Genomic DNA, 24,496 nt, shown 5'->3' with positions numbered 1-24,496 from the left:
AATTTCAGGTAATATTATTCATCGAAATAATATTTCACTAAATTCTTCATCGGCTCCAACCGGCTACTAACGGGTGTTCAAAATACGGGATGTAACAATACCTACAATTTATAGAAGTTTCGTCCCCAAAACTCAAAATAGATGGAAGTAGCGCTCCCGCATCTCGGCTTCCGTCTCCTAGGTCGCCTCTTCAATGTCGTGGTTACACCACTGCACCTTTACCAAATGTATTTTATTGTTCCTTAACACCCTGTCTTTCCGATCCAAAATCGCGACTGGTTTCTCCTCATAGCAAAATGGTGTTTCAGAAAGATGGAACAGAACGTTACTAGATTTGGTTAGATCAATGATGAGCTTCTCATCATTACAACTATCATTTTGGGGCTATGCAATTCAATGTACTCTATACATATTGAATGGTGTTCCAACTTGTTATATTATTTGATAATATAATGTAATATTATATTATATTATAATATAATGTTTTAGATTAAATAAATGTGACAAAGAGTGTCACATATTGTAACATATAATAGAGAGTTACAATATTTAGATATATGAGATATATCCAAATAATGTAACATATTTGGTGTTACAAATTTGTAACTTCCAAATATTACCCATTATTGTGTAAATTTGTTGTTACACAATATTGAGATAAATTTCATAAAGCCATATGTGAAATGACTGTTAGAGATATGATTTTAACCCCAATAATGTGTTTTGAGAGTTACAAAATCATTTGGGAGGGTTTGGAACCATTTGGAAAAATAGCACATTTTTAAGTGCTGAAATTGGTTGGTGGCCGCGGCCTGTGGGACAGATACTAGTGGCTGCGGCCACTAATGTCTCTGGCCACGACCACAGGCCAAAAACTGACCAATTTTTAAGTTTTTTCAATCTTTGTTGAACGGCTCAAAAACCCCAAATGACTCCCAAATCTCATTTTTAATTCCATATTAATCTAATTAAACATTGGTAACAGCCATGGGGGTTGGTGGAATTTGAAATTCAAAGGGTGTCTCTAAACTCTATAAATAGGAGCCTATAGCTCACTTGTAAGACACAATATTTCTATCCATTAGAGCACTTGGCTAGAAACACCTTGAGGCTTGATAATTCCATAAAGCATTTCCTATAATCTGTGAGAGATCCCTTAGTGCTTAAGTTAGAGGGAAATAAGCTTTTGGACAAAGGTTTCAAACCTTGTTCAAGTTGGTGATCCCCAACACTCTTCACTTTGGTAGTGTGAGTGAGAGTTGTTTATCTTTTGTTTCTTGTTCCTTTCTTTCATTCTATTGCTTTTCATCTTTATATTCTTCTTCTCTATTTACTTGTATTTCTTGTTTAAGAGTTGTAATCTTTTCTTTTCTTTTATTTCAAACACTTTACTTTATTTGTAACCTTTTGCTTAGAGTTGTATTTTACTATTCTCTTCTTCTTTTGTTCATTTGTATTTTCAGTTATAGAGTTGTAACACTTTATTTAATCAATCCTTGTCTATTGTAATATTTTGCATAGACTTGTAATTATTCTTACCCATTTCCATTGAGGCAATCTACTTTTTCCTTACACAGCTAAGTCTATCAAGAAGACGCCCATGGAATTATGGAATGATTGTAAACCTAGTTTACACCATTTTCGAATTCGGGGTTGTCTTGCACATGTGCTTAAAGGAAAGACCGAGAAGTTGGAATCACGCTCAGAAGTGTGCATGTTTGTGGGATATTCCAAAGAAACTAGAGGTGGAATTTTCTATAGTCCAAAAGAAAATAAAACATTTGTATTGACAAATGCAACTTTTCTTGAACATGACTATGTCAATAACCACAAACCTCGTAGTAAGGTTGTACAGGAGGAGATGGTTTCGAATGAAGTTGTAAAGTCACCAGGAACAACCAATGAAAAATGGCAAGAGGAAACTGCTAGATCTAGTCAAAATAGTCAAGAGCCTCATCGTAGTGGGAGAGTTAGTAAGCAACCCATACGCTATGAACACGAAGTTCAAATGCTTGTGTCTGAAACAAACAAAGATGATCCATTGACATTTCAAGATACAATGAATGATTCTGACAAGAACAAATGGCAAGACGCCATGAACCAAGAAATGGAATTGATGTATTCCAATTCTGTCTGGGTTCTTCAAGATCCACCTGAGAATATCAAACCCATTGGTTGCAAGTGGATATTCAAGAAGAAAAGAGGAGCAGATGGGAAAGTATAGACTTTCAAAGCAAGGCTTGTAGCCAAAGGCTACATATAGAAAGAAGGGGTTGATTATGAAGAAACTTTTTCTCCTGTAGCCATGCTAAAATCCATTCATATACTCTTATCCATTCCTGCGTGCATGGATTATGAGGTTTGGCAAATGGATGTCAAAACAAATTTTTTGAATGGCTACCTTGACGAAACCATTTACATGTCTCAACCAGAAGGGTTCGAAGTAAAAGGTCAAGAGCAAAAGTTTGCAAGCTTCTTTGGTCCATCTATGGACTTAAACAAGCTTCTAGATCTTGGAATCTTAGATTTGATGACACAATTAAAACGTTTGGTTTTGAGCAAAACGTTGACGAACCTTGTGTTTATAAAAATATCAAAGATGGTGTCGTAGTATTCCTCATTCTTTACGTTGATGATATATTACTGATTGGCAATGACGTAACATCATTATCAAAGGTAAAGAACTGGTTAGCTGAACAATTCCAAATAAAGATTTAGGAGAGGCCAAGTATGTTTTGGGCATTAAAATTCTTAGTGATAGACAGAACAGAACTTTGACACTGTCTCAAGTAACTTATATTGATAAGGTGCTAGAACACTTTAATATGAAAAACTCCAAAAAGGGTGTTATGCCAACTCATTCTAGAGTATTCCTTTCCAAGGAGCAGTGTCCCAAAACACCTCAGGAAGAGGAAGATATGAGACAGTATCCCTATGCCTCAGCGGTACGTAGTCTAATGTACGCTATGTTGTGTACTAAACCTGACATTTGTTATGCAGTAGGGATAGTCAGCCATTATCAATCCAATCCTGGATTGAGTCATTGGATTGCAGTGAAGAATATTAAAAATTATCTTAGAAATACTAGAGATTATATGCTTGTATATTTAGGTGGAGACCTGAACCCCACTAGTTACACTGATTCTGATTTTCAATCAGACAGAGATAGTAGAAAATCGAATTCTGGATCAGTGTTTACTCATGGAGGAGCAGCAGTAGTTTGGCAAAGTATTAAACAAACTAGGATTGCAGACTCCACCATGGAAGCCGAGTATATTGCAGCTTGTGAAGCAGCTAAGGAGGCTGTGTGGCTCAAGAAGTTCTATTCTGATCTGGAAGTAGTGCCAGATGTGGATAAGCCACTAGTCCTATATTGTGACAACAGTGGGGCAGTAGCTAACTCAAAGGGACCACGGAGTCACAAGAGGGGAAAACACATCGAGAGGAAGTGTCACTTGGTAAGAGAGATAGTTCATCGAGGAGATGTTACTATTATGAAGATAGCTTCAGATTATGTTCTTGTAGATCCTTTCACAAAGACTTTATACATGAAATCTTTTAAGGAGCATGTAAGAAACATGGGAATGAGAGAGATGCATCATTTTCTTTAGGGAAAGTGGGAGAGAGTTGGGAATTGTGCCCTGAAAGCATATGTAGTAGACAATATTTTAAGAAATAAATAAATAAATTGAATTTGTTATGCATATATTTTATGGACTATATTATTTTTTTATAATATTAAGTAAATATCAGAAAAATTCCTAAGTTCATATATGTGATCGCAACCACGTATTAGTATGGGAGGATTGTGTTTGAGATATATGAACTTGAATAGTTCGCAGTTAAATAAAGTTATGGAATCTTTAGATTAATTACTGCAAGTACTGTCCACTAGTATTATGAATACATGTGATCTAGATCCATATCACTAGTGTAGTAGGACACTTTAGTGGAGGTACTTTATATATTAGAGAATATATAGAACTAGACCAGATATGTTTATTAATACTCAGTTAAATACTATTTCGAAGTATCAATTAAATATATCATCTGATGATCATATACAAATAGATCTTAATCCTAAAGTTACTATAAACTCCTCTTTATGTTATATGAGTTATTTGATTCACTCGTTAGGGTCTGTCAAAATGATCAGGCTTGAAACTTTTGTTTTGGGAACTCATTAATGTAAATGGATGGGGACATAGTATACAGATATGGAATCTATACCTTCTCGTAAGAGATTGAATAATGGTTCTCTTAAGGGTTGACTGTTGGGACTGAAAAGGTTATTGAGCTCAAATTCATAATTTAGTTATGAATTAACCTTCACTAGTAAAGTCAATGGTACTTAAGGAAATAAGATATAATTAAAAGAGTAAAATGGTAATTTTATTTCTGATTAATTATGAACCATTATTAGATGGTTAATTTGTATGTAATGATTATATCAATGCACGCTTTATTATTATAAAGTACTCAGTAAATGAAATGTCTATAATTATAAGAGTGCAGCCTCGTATTTATAGTGGAGTAATCATGAGATTAATAAATTAAAATTATTTAATTAAAGAGTTTAATTAATGATCTCAAATTTATTGGAGCTTGGAATTATAGGTCCATAGGTCCCCACAACGGCTCTACCAACACTATTCAAGGCAAGAGTTGATATAAAGGAAAAAATGGTGAAAAGACATATTTAAGAAGAAATTTGTTCTTCGGGCCAAATATGCAATTATGTGATAATAGTGATTAATTAATTAAATACAAATTAGTTGTATATAACAAAAGTAATTAATAATTAATTTTTGAAATTATATTAAATAATTAATTAATTATCATTTTCGAAATTAGAATAAAATTAATATTAATTAAAATTGGTTTTAATTAATTGTGTTGACCCTTGATTTGGCCAACGACACGGAGTCAAATATACGACAAAAGATAAAACGGCAAGTAAGAAAGATAATCTAGTGGAAGAGATGAAAACACCAATGGTTTATAGTGGTTCGGCCCCAAAAGATGGTAATGACCTACGTCCACTCAGTGATATTATTAAGATTGAATCTCAAGGCAGTGACCAAAGAACTAGGGTTCTTGAGTTTCACAAACCTTAGAAGAAATACAATAAAATGATGGATAATTGCACTATAGCTCTCTCTTTTTCTTTATCTTAGCAAAAAGATTCAGGGATCAAAAGTCCCTTCCTTGAGCTATTTCATGCATATTTATAGGCTCAAAGAGGGTTACATGGGCCAACGGGCCATATCTTTCCTTATTAACCGCGTATCAAGGTCATAATGAGGAAATATTCAATGTATTAATTATAAGATTACAGTTTAAGAAGGAAACAAATCAAGTTATACGACCAGCCTGGTCGTATTTAAATTGTTAAGCCCCGTCGAAGCGATGTGCTTCTGGTCGATAGTCGAGCAGTACTTTGGCCACGTGTGAGAAATCCCTGCCACATCATCAGTAGCCGTTTTTAGGGTAAACATTTGCCCCCCAAGTTTATTTATTGCGACCAACAATAACTAAACTTAGGAAACTGACTCTTCAAATACCCCACGAAATCTGTTAGAGCCGCCCATGCTTTCTCGAAAAAGGGTGATCAATCATGTCCAATCAAGTCTTTTCAATTTCCCAATAACTTGTCTGATGGTCATTACACTTCCCCATGTTTTGAAAAGTTACCCTTTATGATTACCTCGGTAACTGCTCCTCGGCTAATATAAATAACCCTTCAGATTCAGTTTTTACTTTTTACGCTTTAACTTTATCCTCAAGAAAACTGAAGAACCAGGAGCTATATTTCCAGAAACCCAGAAACTCAGACGGATCACGAAGCTCCTGCCCAGCTGAATCAACTTAGCACCTCAGAACTTTACTCCATCTTTCATACAAGTACGTCTCTTCAAACTTTTCAGTTGTTGATACGCCATGCAACACTTGTTTATCTCTATTTCTGATTTCTGAGTTCTTGGAGATTTTTTACTGTTCTTGACTGAAACTGTTTTGGGGAAATTGGGAATGTTAACCGATGCTTTAAAGGGTGATGAAACAACGTCTAGTAGGAGTTAAGAGCCAGTTTGGTAGTCGAGATTGTAGATTTAGGGCGTAAAATCGAAGTAAAAATTCAATTTTTAGGCTAGTTGAAAAACTGGGTTTTTCCCGCCCCTTCGGAGTTGAAAAAGCTTTTTTCACGAAAAACTTTTTACTTCCGCTTTTCAATCTGTTTTTCAAACATCTTGTATAGAACTTAGTGTTTTCGCTAGAATGCTACTGACCGTATAAAAGTTTAACTTTTATACGCGAGCAACGTTATTCTAACTCGCAACACAGATTTTTAGGCTTTACATTCTTACGTCCCCCTTTCTCTATTCACAACTTTTCATGCAAGATCCGTGGGGAGGTGAAAGGCCTATCGACGATGACTTGCTTGCCTAATTACTTGAAGATGAGGAGCATCCGTCGCTGCTGATACCAGAAATTCCTTTTTCTCGAACCCCACCCAATAGACCTCAGTCAAACTTTCGAGCCATGGGTAGAGTAAAATCCACTGCCTAGAAAAAGAAACCTTCAAACCCTTCAAATCAGCCTGCTCCTTAGGCTAGAGTTCCCTCGACTAGTGGTCGGGAAAGAAATATCCCTGACCCTAACATTCATACTCGCGCTCAGCCTCAAAACGCCGCTCAACTTGATGTTGAATGGTATGTCGCCTCTGTCAGCCAGGTAACGATCAGGATGATCGCTAATTATATTAAAAAATACAGACTTCCTGGGGTGACACTAGTTCAACCCACTCAAGACCAATGGGCGAACTTTCCTGGAGGCCTGGTCGAGGTACCACATCAAGGCAGGAGTGACACTGCCTCTTCATCCTTTTTTCCAAGGGGTGGCTAATTACTTCGGGCTCGCCCCTTTTCAAATAACTCCCAACGGATATAGAATGCTTACTGCACTCTATATCCTCTATAGTCACAAGAAATGGCCCGTCCCCACACCACATGAGGTCAACTATCTGTTCGACCTAAAATCTAACCCCAGCCAAGAAAACACGGGGTTTTTCAACTTTTGTCACCAAGAAACAGGTCGCACTTTCCTTACTGACTCCACTTATATCTCGAATGTGGGGAGGTACCATCTGGAGTATTTCCTAATGACTGACATGGTCGCGAACAACTTGGCCTTCGCACAAGGAGGTAAAGTCTTTGTACCACTGGTCGTTTATCTTTCTTCAATTTTTTGCTGCATTTTCCTTAGAAATTTAGTGCGTTTCAGGCCCATGGTTGTGACCAGACCCTACACCAGACATGGAGATGTGATCAGCCCTCCTGGCCAGCATGACCGACATAGAGAAAAGTGTCAAACAGCTGGTCACATAGGCCAATCTGAGACTAGTCGGCCTTTTGGCCCCTCATCAGGATGTGAGGGAGTCAACAGCGGGGAGTGCCACTGGTGGAGAGGTTCCCAAGTAGCACCCAGATGTGTCACAACCCCCTCCGAGGAGGGCCACTGGAGTGACAATCAGGGAACCCTCCAGCACCCCACGGGCTTCTACTCCCCTCACCCCAACGGGAAAGGGAAAAAAGAAAGCCACTGAACCTCTCGAGCCCCTCGATGAATCTTCAGATGAGAACGGTACTAATCTCTCGCTTTTAGATAGTTTTCCAATTCCCTGTCACTTATTTTATGGGGACGACAATTTTAAGTACGCTCCCAGTTTAGATTCAGACTTCTTCCTGCCAGAGAGTGAGTGTAACACTAGTAGAGTATATAATGTAGCGACCAGTAATGATAGCTCGGGTATTTCACTTACAATTTTCTTTGTTTCTTTTCCTGACATAACATACTCAATGGTTTATACTATCTCACTGTTCGTGTATTTGCCTTTCTTACAGACATGGACTCCAAGAATGTGTTCGACATATACAGTGCCCTCGAGGCTCCCGAAGCTCCCTTGAGCAAGAAGAAAACGAGCAAGAGGCATCCCAGGGAAAGCAGTAAAATGCCTCAGGCCAAGAAAGCCCGTACTGCAGGCCCTCCGAAAGATGGACCCCCAGCAAATGTAACACCACCTCCTTCTCCTTATGAGCAGCAAACTCCCCCTGCTCCCGTCGGGTCGACACCTTCTCCACCGACCCCAACCGACCAAACTCAGCAGGCTGCTCCTGCTTCCACGGGGGGCAACATATCGAGTCGCACCTTGAGATCGGTGAAAGACAAGGTGGCCAAAATTCTGAAGCACAAACGTTGCCGAGAGGCGATGGCTTTGACGGAGACGATGGACATCGACCAGATCTTAACCTGCGCATTGAATGAGTTTGCCAACGTAAGTTATCTTTTTCTGTAGAGACAACCCCTTTTGTATTCTACAGTCAGTCTAAACTTTGCTCTGATCGCAGGCAATGCTAACCCTTACTGCCGGTTGGCTCTGCTTGGGTGCCGTCACCGAGAAGTCGAAGACTTTGGAGCAACGACACATTGAAGAACTCAAAGCTGCCGAAGCGAAATACGCTGAGCATCTTGAGGCAGTGCTTGGGGAGAAGAACAAACTGGCTGAGGAGCTAAGGGAGAAGCAGACTGCTCTTGATAAGGCCATCGAGCAAAAAGACAACTTCAAGGAGTCTAATCGTATCAACTATCATGAGGCTAAAAAGCTTGAGCAGGAATTGGCTGCGAGTAGACAAGAGACTACAACCTTGGAGTGCCGGATCGAGAAGCTTGAACAAGCCAACGCCAGCAATTTGGAAATGTACAAGAACACCACGGTTAAGTGTTTCTATGACTTCTGGAAACACAACCAAGAGGCTGACTTCAGCTACCTTCCCGAGCACGCTAGGCATGCTGAGATAGCCCGCTGCGTTGCTCGACTGGCAGAAGAAGAGAGAGCAAGGGTACCTGCCTCGCCCGAAATCTCCTTGGCAACTGGCGTGGACGGGGCGGACAATGAAGCTACAAATGTAGTCGACCAGGGCACCCCTCAAGATCCTACAGCCTCGTAGTCTGCTATTTTTCTCTTTAATTTTTCAAGTATATGGCCTACAGGTCGTGATGTAAAGACACTTATTTTCCAGTTAACTATTTATTGCTGCATGGGCAGCTTTTACTTTTAATTGAACAATCACATCCGAGCAGCGACTGCTCGCAGTGTAAAAGGATACATTTTGTTATTATAATATATTTTCATCTTATTATAACATCTGTTTGCATGACTGAACTTAGCATAGTACTTTGGTTTGATTTAAGAAAATAAATTTTTTTGAAAAATACTCTAAGTACCCTAGCATGCTTTCACTTATTTTGCTCATGTGTTTACATACCTTTTGATATGCTTTGCTTACTAGATACCTTATATGCCCCCCAAGTGATCGAGGAGCTTTAGGTCCTTGGTCACTTGCCTTGACCAAAACCTGTTTGAACAATACTACTCGGAGCAAAATAATTAAAATTGTAATACAGCAAAACAACACACGTAATGAGCAAATACTTGTATAAAATATAATAATTGGCAAGAATGACTAACTATGCACAGTCCCTTATATTTCTTGTAATAAATGGACAAAACGTGTCTGTACGAGTGATAAAAAAGATCTTACACTTATAAGAAATTAGTCACATAAAATGATCAACTCTTTTTCATAACTTGTAAAAAGTAAAATTAATACAAGACAATCCTTTACGAAGGATTGTTCATTGATAGTACTTGCGCAGGTGTTCTCCATTCCAATAGCGAGGAATGAGATCTCCAGTTAGGCGAGCAAGTTTGTAGGTGCCTGGATGGAGGACTTCTTCAATCTGGTAAGGCTCATCCCAATTAGGTCCGAGTACTCCAGCAGCTTGGTCGTGGGTGTTTAGGAAAACTCTTCGAAGTACTAGATCTCCGACATCGAATTTCCTTTCATGCACTTTAGAATTGAAATACCGGGCGACTTTTTGCTGGTATGCAGCTACTCGGAGTTGGGCTTGCACACGCTTCTCATCGACCAAATTCCATCAGTAGTTGGCTGTTCAAGCCTTGATCGTATGTTATTCTGCGATGCGAAGGCAGATCTAACTCAACAGGAAACATTGCCTCATATCCATAAGCTAAAGAAAATGGAGTATGGCCTATTGCTGTTCGATGGGAAGTTCTGTACGACCAAAGGACTTTAGGAAATTGTTCTGGCCACGCCCCCTTAGCTTCTTCTAGACTTTTCTTCAGTGTATCCTTTAACATTTTGTTGACTGCTTCGACTTGTCCATTTGCTTGGGGATGAGAGACTGAAGAAAAGCTCTTGATAATGCCATGCCGTCTGCAAAAATCCGTGAATAAATCACTATCGAACTAGGTGCCGTTATCCGAGATGATTTTCCTTGGAAATCCATAGCGACAAACGATGTTTTTGATCACGAAATCCAAAACCTTTTTGGTCATTATGGTTGCGAGCGGCTCATCTTTGGCCCATTTAGTGAAGTAGTCGACAACAACCACATCATACTTGACGCCGCCCTTCCCTGTGGGCAAAGATCCGATTAGATCTATGCCCCAAACTGTAAACGGCCACAGACTTTGCATCTGTTTAAGCTCATTGGGGGCTGTTCATAAGATTTTGGAGAACCTCTGGCACTTTTCGCACCTCCGCACAAACTCCATCGAGTCTTCATTCATCGTGGGCCAGAAGTATCCTTCCCTCAGGACCTTTATTGACAAGCTTTGCCCCCCAGCGTGGTCTCCACAAAAGCCTTCGTGTACCTCTTTCATTAATTCTTTGGCCTTTTCTTTTGGAATACATCTGAGGAGTGGCATTGAGTATCCCCTTCGGTACAAGATTCCATCGACCAGGATGTACCTAGCAGCTTGCCGCTGAAGGGTCCTAGCTTTGTTTCTGTCCGTTGGTAACACACCTTGCGTCAGATACTCTATATATGGTGCCATCCATGTATCCATCATTTGGATCACCATAGTGGTCTCCTCTGCTCGGATGCTTGGCATAGACAGCTGCTCAACCGGTACTATATTCAGAGTATCAATATCCTTCGCACTTGCTAACTTGGCCAAAGCATCAGCATTGGAATTCTGGTCGCGAGGTACTTGTTGGAGGGAGTATTTGTTGAACTGAGCCAATAGATCTCTTGTTTTATTTAAGTAGGAAACCATCTTTAAACCTCGCGCCTGGTATTCTCCCATGACTTGATTCACCACCAGCTGAGAATCACTGTAGAGGTCGAGCACCTTTATATTCATGTCCCTGGCTAAACGCAACCCAGTGAGTAATGCTTCATACTCGGCCTCGTTGTTAGAAGCAGTGAAGTCAAACCTGATTGCGCAGTGAAATCGATGCCCTTCCAGCGTTATCAATATCACTCCAGCTCTAGCGTAGAACTCGTTAGAAGAACCATCTGTAAACATTTTCCATGAGAGAGCTTGTTTTTGACACTCAGGCTCATTAGGCTCTTCAATCTGCTCTCTATTTGTAAGTTTAGTGAACTCTCCAATGAAGTCAGCCAGGGCTTGCCCTTTTATCGCTACTCACAGCAAGTAAGATATATCGAACTGCCCAAGTTCGACTGCCCATTTTAACAATCTACCTGCAGCCTTTGGTTTTTGCAGTACTTGTCGTAGAGGCTGGTCGGTCAAAACCGTGATTGGGTGAGCTTGAAAGTAAGGCCGCAGCTTCCTGGAGGCCAAAATAAGGCAATAGGCTAGCTTCTCGATGGGCGGGTACCACTGTTTTGCTCCAATTAGCCTTTTACTTACATAGTAAACAACCTTCTGCACACCTTCTTCCCCCCTTACTAAAACGGCACTAGTAGCATACTTTGTGATTGCCAGGTAGATGAACAAAGTTTCCTTATCGACTAGCTTTGACAGGATGGGTGGTTGCGCCATGTGAGTTTTTAATGCTTGAAAAGTCTGCTTGCACTCCTTCATCCATTCAAACTTTTTGTTGCCTCTAAGTAGATTAAAAAATGGAACGCATTTATCTGTTGACTTCGAAATGAATCTACTGAGAGCGGCAATTCTTCCAGTTAAACTTTGAACATCCTTAATCCTCGCTGGCGATTTCATATCGATCAGGGCTTTAATTTTCTCGGGATTGGCTTTAATTCCTCTCGAGTTAACTATAAATCCCAAGAACTTCCCTGATCCTACTCCGAAGGAGCATTTAAGGGGATTCAACTTCATCTGATATTTGTTCAAGACGTTGAAGCATTCCTGCAAATCCTTTATATGCCCTTCTGGCTTCTTCGACTTGACCAGCATGTCATCGACGTAGACCTCCATGTTTGTGTCGATCAACTCTTTAAACATGTGGTTGACTAGTCGGTGGTAAGTTGCACCAGCATTTTTCAAACCGAAAAGCATTACTTTGTAACAGTAAAGCCCTGTATCAGTCCGAAAGCTAGTGTGATCCTCATCAGGGGGATGCATACTAATCTGATTGTACCCAGAGTATAAATCCATGAATGAGAGAATCTCATGTCCTTTGGGAGTGGGAAACAATCTTTGGGGCAGGCTTTATTAAGATCTGTGAAATCCACACACGTGCGCCACTTGCCATTCGGCTTGGGAACTAGCACGGGATTAGAGACCCACGATGGATAAAATGCCACCCTGATGAATCCATTCTCCTTCAGATTTTTTACTTCTTCTTTTAAGGCCTTTGATCTATCTTTGTCAAGTAGCCTTCTTTTTTTTTTTTGCACCGGTGGAAAACTCTTGTCGATGTTCAGGACATGGCTGATGACTGCAGGGTCTATTCTGACAATGTCTTTGTGCGACCAGGCAAAGACTTCTTGGTTCCTCCTTAAAAATTCCACCAGTGCTTGTTTTGTCGTTGTCTCTAAGCTTTTACCAACTTTCACAACCCTGGTCGAATTTTCTTCATCGAGTTGGACCTCTTCAAGGTCCTCGATAGGTCCAATTTCCTCCTCAAAATCCCCAAAGCGAGGATCCAAATCTCTATCCTCACTTTGGACAATGCCCTATTTGGTGACATTATCACCCGAGTGGCCCTGAGCATCAGTTGCCACTTGCAACTCTTTTTCGGGAACATCTCTTGATACATCCTTCTTTGCCTTGGTGATCGAGGTGTTGTAGCACTCCCTTGCTTCTCGCTGATTCCCCAAGGCACATCCTACCCCTGCGTCTATCGGGAATTTCATGGCAAGGTGCCATATTGAAGTGACGGCTTGTAGGTCGACCAGAATTGGTCTGCCAATTACAGCATTGTATGCTGAAGGACAATTAACTACTATGAAAGTAGTGAGTAATGTCCTATTAGTAGGTGCAGTACCTGTTGTAACTGGAAGCCTAATCGACCCTGTTGGGGCGAGCATTTCACCGGAAAAACCATAAATGGTTTGGTTGCATGGCTCCAGGTCTTTGCAAATAGCTTCATTCTTTCTAGCAAAGACTTGTATAGGATGTTGACCAAACTTCCTGTGTCGACCAACACCCTCTTCACCATTATGTTGGCAATTTGTACGTCTACGACCAACGGATCGGAGTGTGGGAATCGGACGTGCTGGGCATCGTCTTCAGAGAAGGTTAACAATTCCTCCTCTGTTCGAGCCTTTTTCGGTGCTCGATCCTCCACACTCTTCATCTCGATGTCCTGGTCGTGGCATAGGGTTCGAGCGTATCGTTCCCTTGCCTTCCCACTGTCTCCTGCAAGATGTGGGCCTCCGCAGATGGTGAGTAAAGTGCCTGCCACAGGAGTTGACTGTAGAGGTGGCGAGTGTTGGCGTGCAGGCGCCTGCTCATTGCCACCTTAAGCCTCTCGCTAAGACCCTCCTGCGGCTCGCACATCTCCTCTTAAATGTCCCTGCCTAATCAGGAACTCAATCTTGTCTTTCAACTGGTTACATTCATTGGTGTCGTGCCCGTAGTCATTGTGAAAACGACAGAACTTTGTTGTATCTCTCTTGGAGATATCTTTCCTTATAATTGCGGGTCGTTTGTAAGGCACGCTTGAGTTGGTCTCCTGGTAGACTTCAGCTCAGCTTTCGACAAGGGCCGTGTAGTTGGTGAATCTCGGCTCGTATCGATTGCCTTTGGGGCATTTACTCTCAGAAGCCGAGGGTTCATTGTTCGCCCGTTTTCCACCATTCCTACCATTGTCATTCCCGTTTCCCTTGCCGTTGCCATTGGGCTTTTCCGACCCATTGGCGGCTTTGGCGGGTTCTTCCTTGGGCCCCTTGTCTTTTGTTGGCGATTTCCCTTTGTTGGCAATCGCATCTTCGAGCTTGATGTATCGATCAGCCCGATCCAAGAACTCTTGGATACTTCTTACCCCATTCTTTCTGAGGCTACTCCAGAGGGGTGAATGGCGCCTAACCCCAGCAGTTAGAGCCATCATCTTACCCTCATCACCCACTATCTTGGCTCCAGCCGCTGCTCGAATGAAGTGTTGGACATATTCTTTCAAGGGCTCTCCCTCTTTCTGGCGTATCTCAACCAACTGGTTGGCCTCTGTGGGGTGTACGCGACCCGCGTAGAACTGTCCGTAAAATTCCTTTACGAACATCTCCCAAGATACTATACTAGCAGGAGGGAATTTAAAAAACCACTCCTGAATGGTGTCAGACAGTGTCGCAGGGAATATCCGACAGCGGGCATCTTCTGACACTTTTTGTATGTCCATTTGTATCTCAAACTTATTAACGTGAGATACTGGGTCTACGTACCCGTCAAAGTTCGGCAATGTAGGCATCTTGAACTTGCTGGGGGTTTCGGCTACAGCAATCCTCTATACAAAGGGGGTGCCTGTCCTCCTATCGTACTCAATATGGGACGTTCGTCCCCCGACCAGTTGCTATACCGTCTAGTTCAGGGCATCAATCTGAGCCTGAACAGCTTCTGGGAATGCTGGGGCCACCGGTGTCGGGGGAGGGTACTCGTCGTTCCTCTCATGGCGGTCGTTAAGTACATCCCTTAGATCATCGTCTCTACGTCTCTGCTCGCTAGCTCCTAGCCGACTAAAGACGTTCTGCTGCCTGGGTTGCCCCCCAGTGTTGTGGCTAGCTGGCCTATTTTCTCTAGGTTTGGGGCTTCTGCCTCCACCTCTTTCTTCATTTCTTCTACCGGAATCAGCTTCTTTATAGTCATGGCCATCTCTGAATTGTGGCTGACTACAGCGTGACCGGCTGTTCACGTTATTTCCTCCTCGGGCTGGCATTTCCCAAGCGTCAGGGGGAGGCCTGCGCTGGTCGTTGGGTCCCCGTGCATCGTTATGTCGTGGGGGGCCCCTGACCGCAGATCCTAACTCGGTGTTCCTCCTATTGGCAGAAGGACACTGCCCTTGCTTGGTAGATTCGACTCTTCATCCCATGGGCGTCTAGGGCTATAGGGCGGTTGCCCTACCCTATTCTACCTCGGGCGCTGGGTATTGCCTCGACTAGCCTGGGATGGAGGCTGCTGCTCAGGATCCCTAGGTGGGACATCATCCTGAGCCACAGGCGGCTGCTCCGACCTTTGAGGGCTTGCCGGCTGGAGCAGAGGGCTTGGATTGGGACCTCTTTGAGGTGGTGCATTCGGTGGCTGATTTGGTTGGGAGGTTGGTACAGCCTGACTCCTGGCCAGTTGAATGGCTGCTTCAAGGGCGGCCATGGCATCCCTCTGCCGACGATCCATTTCCGCCTACCGCTCAATCAGCTCTTAGCGCTGGCGTTCTATTTCTCTTTGTTGAAGCGCCATTGTCTCCGCAGCATTCTCCTGATTGGTCCTCAAATTAGCCAACTCATCTTGCAACACTCCTAGCGTTTCCCTTAGTGTTTCGGAATCTAATTCCTCCTCATCGAACTCCAAATGTGGTTCATTCTCAGCCACATTTGGGGGAGGAGGTTGGGATGGTGCAGCGTCAGTAACCTGTCCAGTCTTCTTGGATATTTTCGCCATTAGACTTTCTCACAGTTTTTTCTCAAACTCTCAATGAAAGCACCAGAATGTTGACCCTTGATTTGGCCAACGACACGGAGTCAAATATATGAAAAAAGATAAAACAGCAAGTAAGAAAGATAATCTAGTGGAAGAGAAGAAAACACCAAGGATTTATAGTGGTTCGGCCCCAAAAGATGGTAATGACCTACGTCCACTTAGTGCTATTATTAAGATTGAATCTCAAGGGAGTGATCAAATAACTAGGGTTCTTGAGTTTCACAAACCTTAGAAGAAATACAATAAAACGATGGATAATTGCACTATAGCTCTCTCTTTTTCTCTATCTTAGCAAAATGATTCAGGGATCAAAAGTCCCTTCCTTGAGCTATTTCATGCATATTTATAGGCTCAAGGAGGGTTACATGGGCCAACGGGCCGTATCTTTCCTTAATAACCGCGTATCAAGATCATAATGAGGAAATATCAATGTATTAATTATAAGATTACAATTTAAGAAGGAAACAAATCAAGTTATACGATCAGCCTGGTCCTATTTAAATGTTAAGCCCCGACGAAGCGATGTGCTTCTGGTCGATAGATGAGCAGTACTTTGGCCACGTGTCAACCACGTGTGAGAAATCCCTGCCACGTCATCAGCAGCCGTTTTTAGGGTAAACAAATTGGTAGAATTAATTAAATTCCTTTATTTGAGTGGGAGATAATAATCTGATAAGTTCAAATTGGATTTGAATTTAAAAGATTGATATTTATTCAAATAATTAATTATATTTGATAATCCGTTAAAAAGATAATTAATTCAAATTTGAATTAATTATCAGGTTGTTGGATTTTATATGATAAGGTAGTTTGAATAAATAATTAAATAATGGGAATTTACTCATTTGATACCTTATATTTTTGCAAAGTATCATTTTGGTACCCTCTGTTTTCAATAATGCTCATATGGTACCTTGTATTTTAAAATTATACATATTTGATACCCTACACTCAGATTTGATAGATAAAATTTTGTCAATATGATCTATCTGTCATTAGTTATATGTAATTAAGTAATTAAATTTAAATTTAGAACTTACATAATTGACAACACTTTGATTAAATTGGTAAAATTTTTATTAATTAAATTTGATTTTAGGGTACCAAATATGTACGATTTTAAAATACAAGGCACCATATGAGCATTATTGAAAACAGAGGGTACCAAAATGATACTATGCAAAAACACAGGGTACCAAATGGTTACCTACCCTTAAATAATTGTGGAAAAATCAAATATCCCTAAAATATAGGGTGCTACACGACACACACAGTTCCTGGACTGTATGTGGCGTGAGCCACATATTTTTCAGGGATAGATTTTTCACTTTTATTTATTTAATTAATTAATTAATGGAAAATTCAAAAGTTAGTTTTTTGATACTTTCATTAATGAGATTATTAATTAATTAAAAGATAAATTATAAATTGGTTACAGATTTATTTTTTAAATTTAAATATTTTCTATTTAAGTTAGGCTTATCAGAATATAAATGAGACTCTATTATTTGCTCTAAAGAAAAGAACGATACTTTTATGTCTCTCCCTGAAAAAGATACAGAACCAATCTCAGGCCTATTCTCTTTATCTCATGTGTTGAGTACATCAAGTTGAATTATAAATTTACCATCCTTTATACTCTAAGTGCCCACACACTTCTTGAGGTGTAGAGAACGTTATGGAAGATCTTGGTGTGAGTACCTGGGAGCAGATTGGATAGGAAGTTCATTCAAATTGCAAAAAGATAGCAATGACACTTGATAGGCATCAAGAGGTATGTTTTCTATTCTTTTCTTGCTTATGATTAATGTATGTATATTAATGGATCTACATATTTAATGGTAGTTTAAATATGTTACAATTTTTTGTTGTTGTACACTGGGCCAACCCACCACCATTCCGCTGCAGATTAGGAAACCCATTCCTTACAACTCTAACCCAAGACCGTACCATCAAATCCTCCCCCGAAGGTAAGGATACACCACATACATTTTCCATAGGCTTAGGCTTCCTATCTATCTTATAAACATAAGATGTAGCAATAAAATAATGGGATGCACCAGTGTCCATTAATGCATATGCTGAGTTATTAGCCACATGAATCTAACTTGACACCATGTTGGTCCCAACTCCTTTATCACCTTGGGTGAGTGCGTAGACTCGTGGTGCAGTGCCTACTGGCTTTGGTTGTTCGTTTCCTCTCTTCTGACTATGAGTCGGGCAGTACCTGGAGAAATGACCTGACTTTCCACAGGTGAAGCAATTGTTGTTGTTGCACTGGCCTAGGTGGCACTGATTGCATTTGTTGCACTGCGGCCAATAGTTGTTTTCTCTCCTTGGCTGCTGGTTGAAGTTTGAACTTCGGCTTGGTGGCTCCATTCTTCGATTATTATTTCCACCATTCAAAAACTGATAGTTTCCTAGAGTATTGGTCTTCTCCATACTTCGATTGTCTCTGAATGCAAACCTTCCAGAAGATCCACTCTAGTAGTTAAAGTTTCTTCCTCGGTCATTTGGAACATATGCTTGTTCTTCATCTTTGTAGGGCTCTTTCTTTTCTTGTACTAACCAGGATTCTTGGCAGATTTCTCACTCTACAGCTTCATCATAAATATCTGGGATGGTCTTCCTAGTGTCCACGAACTGAGCTATCTCTCTTTTCAACCCCTTCATGAATTTGTGTACCTGGTTGGCTTCAGTGTGTACCAGATCCGAAGAAAATCTTGAGAGTTGGTAAAACTTGCACACATACTCCTGTACGCTAGATGATTGGATTAGGTTGGCGATTTCAACCACCTTCCGATCTATCACCGTCTGGTTGTAGTACTTAGCATTGAACAGGACCAGGAATTCTGCCAATTCCATTAGTGCCATGTCATGTCCTTTCCTAGCAATATCCCACCAGACGCGGGCGTCCTTCCTTAACATTTACACCATACAAATTACCTTTCCCCATTCAGTAGCGCCACAAAGTGAAAGATTCTTTATAGCATGCTGACCCATTCCTTTGCCATCAGGAGGTCCGAAGTCCCTTCAAACATAGGTGGATTTTTCTAGCTAAACCGTTCCGAGATTGGTTTCGGCTGTTCTGTTCTAGATGCACCAGCTTGCGGATTTGCTTCCACCAGTGTGTAACAACCCAAAATTACTAATAAGGCTTAAGGGCCTTGATTAGTGTGCCGGGAGGGCATAACTGAATTATGTGTGATTTAAATGATTAAATGCATGATTATGTGATAAGAATGCTTATATAATTATTTGGATATATGAGATGCATGATTATGAGTATTAGTATGCATGTAAGCCTTGATTAGGTTATAAGGGCATATTCGTAACTTTGGCCCGTTGAGGGCATAAATGTAATTATTTGTGATTAATTGTCGAGACCACATTATTATGTGGATATATTTGCAGCTTGTGACTCGAGGTGATCCTAGTGAGCGGTTTAGCAAAAAAGTCACGATGGGGATTTGTACCCTGCTCAGGGTGAGCCTGGGGGTATTTCTGGGAATTTGGGGAAATATATTAGAGGTTATTTGATATTAAGGAAAATGATTGGTGATTAGTTAGGTGTCGGGATGTAAGCGGTAATTATTAGGGACACTCGAGGAAGTAGAGGGAATTGGGAGCAATGACCAAAATGCCCTTGGAATGACTTAAAGGTTTGGTTATAATTGGGAGGGAAATATGGTCATTTGATTTAAAAAGGGATAAGTGATATTCAGTCTTTATAGACTTAGTGGGAAGTGTAGAAACCAGTGGAAGCTGAAAGAAAAGAAAAGAAGGAAGGAAAAACAGAACTCATAAGCTAACCCTTCTCTCTCACTCGGTTCCCTTTTTCTTCACCATCTCTTGAGGAATTTTGAAGGTTTAACTAAGGAAATCTTGGGATGGAGCTTGGGGCTAGGGTCCCTGATAAAGCTAGAGGATTTAGCAGGAGTTAGTCACCCAATTAAGGTAAGGTTTCTAGTTTTTTTTCTCTTGGATTGCTGAACTCTGTTGTGTTGATCTTGAATCTGAACTTTGAATGGGAATTCAAGGTGTTGAGCTTTGGGGATTGAGGAGCTAAGGAATGGAAGGATACTAGGGGAAACCTAGGTTTGAACTCTCCATAAAAGGTGAGGATTTCTGGGTTTGGTCATCTTGAATTGCTAGGTAGTTTCTGGTTTTCTGATGAATTCTTGAATTCTAAGTTCAATGCTTATTTTCTTTGTTTGATGATGCATGTGATTAGAATTGAGGTTGTTGTGACATGTGGGGTGAGATGTAGTGATTGGCAGGCTTGTTTTGAAATGTAGTTGAGGTTTGGAAGGGTTCTAGGGGGTTTTGGTTTGAGGAAATTCGAAGGAGAAAATTTTGGGAAGTTTGGTGCTGTAACTCGCGCTATAGCACTAGCCTTTGGGCGCTACAGTTCTAGACCTGGCTATTTCTGGGCATTTTTCTTCTGGTTGTAGAGCTGTAGCACCCACTACCCTATTTTCAGAATTGGGTTTTTGGGTTATTTCTTAAGGTTTTTTCCTGGGGGCTTGGGGTTTGATTCCACCACCCCGTTTGGTGGAATTAGGGCTTCCCGAGGGCTCGGGATTGGTCCTGAGGTTAGGTTTTGGAATTGAAGTTAGTGATGATTCTAATTTATGGCTGTGACTTGGTGTACGCTAGGGCTCAGACAGGATCATGCTTGAAGGTCGATTTCACTAATCAAAGCTATCAGAATCAAAGGTAAGAAACTGCACCCAGTTATGTGTTAGTGTTGGGACTAAGTGCTCCCTATGTTTATATGTGATGTCATGAGATGGTATTATGCCATGGGACATGTGATAAATGGCCTAAGAGTGCTTGAATCAATACTTGCACACAAGACGCGGCTCGGCCATTGGTAGCTGAGGTTAAATATATAATCACTAAGCTCGGCCTAAGCGAGCCAGAGTCAGTGGGATAATTAGAGGGTGCGGCCTAAGGGCGCTGACCTTGTATTTTGGCATGATATGTTTAATGTTGTTTAATTGATGATTGTGACGAGTTTGTTACCTGAATAACTGACTATTGGTTTGTAGTTTGATATCACTACTTATGTGAGTTGTGTAACTTGTTATATGTTTGACTGTCGCTTATTGCTATTACACTGTATTATAGTTTCTTGCTGGGCCTTGGCTCACGGGTGCTACGTGGTGCAGGTAAAGGCAAGGGAAAAGTGGACCAGTCCTGAGTTGGAGAGCTTTGAGGCTGAATGTACATAGTCAGCTGATCGGTCACCACGACCGAGGAGTGATGTAGGACGAGAGAAGCCTAAATGTTTGTTTTTCCCTTAGAGAGGCCAGTGCATGTCTATAACCTGGAATTTTTGTAAACTGTCTTTTAAATTCTATTTCTTTTGGGATCCCATATACAAAATGTTTAATTATATCAAATGCAACTTTTGGTAACCAAAATCTTTTTAACCCTAGTTCCATTATAGTTTTAGTAACACGTTTCTAACTCAATGACTTGATTAGCAAGTCTTGCACCTTTATAAACACACAGTGTAACAGTCTTGGCTATCCAGGGCATTACACAGTGGGTCTTCTTGTATCGGGAATTCCTATTGTTCGGGAACGCCTTCCCAGGTTGCAGGGGGTGCGAGGTTGTGTGGCGCTTTCGCGAATCTCCACATCGGTGCGTTGAATCATCTGGGCATTCGCCACATTCTTCTCATGCACAGTCCTTCTCAGATCCTCTATCTGGGTTGCCAGATTTGGTTCCGACTGTGTTCTTTGTCCATAGCCTCTCCCTCGGCCTCGACCCTTTCCTCTGCCTCGGCCACGACCTGCCTCTTGGTCAACAGCTACTCTCTCGGCTGGTTTTGGTGGATTAACAGCTCGTCCTCCCCTGGCTCGAGTGTTAGGCACCATTGTGAGTCTCTATACAACATTGTATAGTAGGGATAAATACTAACCTAACATTAAATGAGCATACAAGTTTTGCTCATACACAAGAAAGAAAAACCTTACTGATTCTACTCAAAGTAGGTAGTCTTAACATTCAGGGATATAACCTAGCAATACATAATGATCACGATAGATCATGCCACAAAGTTTTAGTTAGCAGAACTATAAATACAAAAGAGAACCCTAACTATGTGTGGGGTTTCTACATACGCCTGCTACAACTATTCAAAGGTTCTACAACTTAGTAGGTTTGCAAAGTCTTTACAAAAGTATCAAGAAAACTTTGTCAACAAAACCTAATCTATCCTATCCATCAGCATATCCACCTCTATGTCGGAATCTTGGTCTGGCTGCTCGGGATCCTCCTCTAGCTCTACCACCCTGCCTCTCAGTATGCTATCAACCATGGAAATAGGCCAATCCATGGCCCAAACGCTAGCTGGATCTGGATACAGAAGTCATCCCACTTGTCACGAACCAGCCGCCAATGTCTATGATGAAACCATATCTGTGCAAAGCCTCTCAGACAAGTGCTGGCATATAGCACTTTTCGTCGCTCGGGTGTGTTGGCCCTTTCAAAGACTTCTGTCATGTAATGCGTCCATTTCCAAATGACACACCGATGTCATTGATCGTACTCGAAGCATCGAGGATTCTCATTGTTAAGAGTCTATATTAGTCGATCCCAGGCGTAAGGACATGGGTAGGTTTCCTATCACATGTATATTGACCATAACCTACAATTTATAGAATTGAGGTAATAAAGAAAGCAAAGGAAACAGATATGAAAAGATAATACTTATAGTTAGTGTCGGTCTATCTTGCAGAATGTACATGTGGGTTTGTCTATAGAATCGGCTCAACTCGAGCTCTGATATCACTTGTAACGACCCTCAAAACATACAAGACCAAATCACGTAGAAATCTAAACTTTTACTTTAATTCATTGTAGTGAAAATTCATATAAAAAATTCTTTTAAAAAGAGATCGTGTGCGCACACTTTTAGTTTTAGCAAACGGAATTACAACTACTCTTTTACAGAGTTAAAGCAAAACAAATGTCATAAAAGAAATAACTATGCGTATTTTGGTTACTTATAAAAGAAGTTTTAAACGACTCTTAATTTTAGAAACCACCCACTTTCTACTCAAGTACGGAGTTTACCGTTTTCCATTCTTTACCCAAAAATACTGCGTTTTGACCTTTTCCAATTTATTAACTGTTAAAAATAATACTTTTCGATTTATGGTTTTATAAACCTAACTCCCATTTTTACAATCTTTAATCCATAACCTAGGATCTCTATTATGTCATTTTCGAAAAGAAAGGGAAATTTGACCCCTTATTTAGAAAATGGTGAAAACGAATTCTTAATAACATTAAACTAATTTAGGATTTGTTAGATATAAAAAACTTTAGCTATTTTTGAAAAAAACTTCATTTCCAATCCCGAACCTAACTTTTTCACTATTCATTTTGACGTGATAAGAAGCCCGCTTTTAAGCTCATATTCAATGTTAGGTTCTCTAACCACAACCCTTTAAAATCCAATTCACGTATTATGCGTCCTAATAAGGAGAACTAGGCGAAAGCTAACGTCAAAAATTCAATTTAGGTTAAGAGAACTAACCTCCCAAAACTGGTTTTTTGTTAAGGTTCGAAATTACTATTTTCCCCAGTTTTTTGGTAAATTAGAAAATTTTATACTCTTAAACTGTGACATATTTTGGTCTAAACGTTTTCCAGGACCTTAATACCTATCTTAAAAATTTCCTCACCAAGTTTCATAATTTTTGGGAAGGCAAAACCCATTTAAAGAAATCTGGGAAGTGCTTGCCACCCAAGAGTTTTTCTTAGATTTTTAGGGTTCTTTGAAAAATTATTTCTCTTACTCCGTAGACCAGTTTTTTCTAAAATTTTACCAGAATATTTAATCATATCTAATTTAGTTTTCTCAAAATTTCATAATTTTTAGGATAGGGAAACCCATTAAAAAATGTAGGACAATCTGGGCAGTGTTTGCTGCCCAAAAATTTATTTTTCAGATTATTAGGGATAACTTTGAAAAACTATTACTCTTTAAACATTTTGAATTTTCCTCTAAACATTTTCTGTGATCCTTATACATATTTAAACTAACAGTTTACCAAATTTAATATCTTTTGGCTCCATACAATGTGTTCAATATTCAAAACAATCTGGACAGTGCATGCTATCCAAAAAATTTCCAGATTGCATCAAGATGCCAAAAAGTTCATAACTTAGGTTTGAAAACACTTTTTTTCGATCTTCCAAAGCCTAAACTCAAGTACTCATCTAGAACTATGCAACCATACAAATTAGTTACACAAAAAGAGGTACTAGGGTATGATCTATTCCGTTGAAATTCAGACCACGAAAACTTGGAAGCATGCATTTCTACATATTCTAGCGAAAATAAACACTACTAGCAAAACCTTATTAGCCACATGCATGCATGCAAACAAAAAAATCAACCAATCTAACCCTCAAGCATAAGATAAACTTCAAAAACCAAAAAAACAACCTATACAACTAGATCTAACATCAATAACAAAAAAAAACTCAAAAACCAACCAAAAATCTACCTTTGATGATTCTAGCTTGGAGATGAGGTTCCCTTAGCCTTTC

Source organism: Humulus lupulus, chromosome 4 (genome assembly GCF_963169125.1).
Source record: "Humulus lupulus chromosome 4, drHumLupu1.1, whole genome shotgun sequence".
Lineage (NCBI taxonomy): Eukaryota > Viridiplantae > Streptophyta > Magnoliopsida > Rosales > Cannabaceae > Humulus > Humulus lupulus.
Note: the sequence above shows the minus strand (reverse complement) of the source record.